The following is a 399-nucleotide window of genomic DNA, read 5'->3' on the forward strand; positions in this document are numbered from 1 at the left end:
TAATGTTTAAAGCATTCAGTTTGCAAGGACCGAAAGTCACGCAGGGAACACGCAGTCATGCAGGTCACATGCACACTTCACAAGATCTCACAACTAGATTCGACTAAGTCTGCAAGGTTTGTGAAATTAAATGTTCATTAGTCATTCAAAGATTTGTTTAAATTATATAAGTGCGTATTTGCGGAATGCTGACGGAAAACGAGAAAGTATTATAATGTTTGCCTTTAATAATATTAATGCAATCGTTATAATACTTTTTTGTATACATTTTAATTCCTTTGTTTAACAGTTCTATCTGATTATTAGACTTCTATCCGTATTAGACCGAACTGAATGACAACAGCGAAATTCCAGTTCTAGTGCCACTATAATATTATTGTACTTTTACTAGCTCTAAAT

This window comes from Sinocyclocheilus anshuiensis, unplaced genomic scaffold (genome assembly GCF_001515605.1).
Source record: "Sinocyclocheilus anshuiensis isolate Anshui unplaced genomic scaffold, SAMN03320099.WGS_v1.1 scaffold259, whole genome shotgun sequence".
NCBI classification, from domain to species: Eukaryota; Metazoa; Chordata; class Actinopteri; order Cypriniformes; family Cyprinidae; genus Sinocyclocheilus; species Sinocyclocheilus anshuiensis.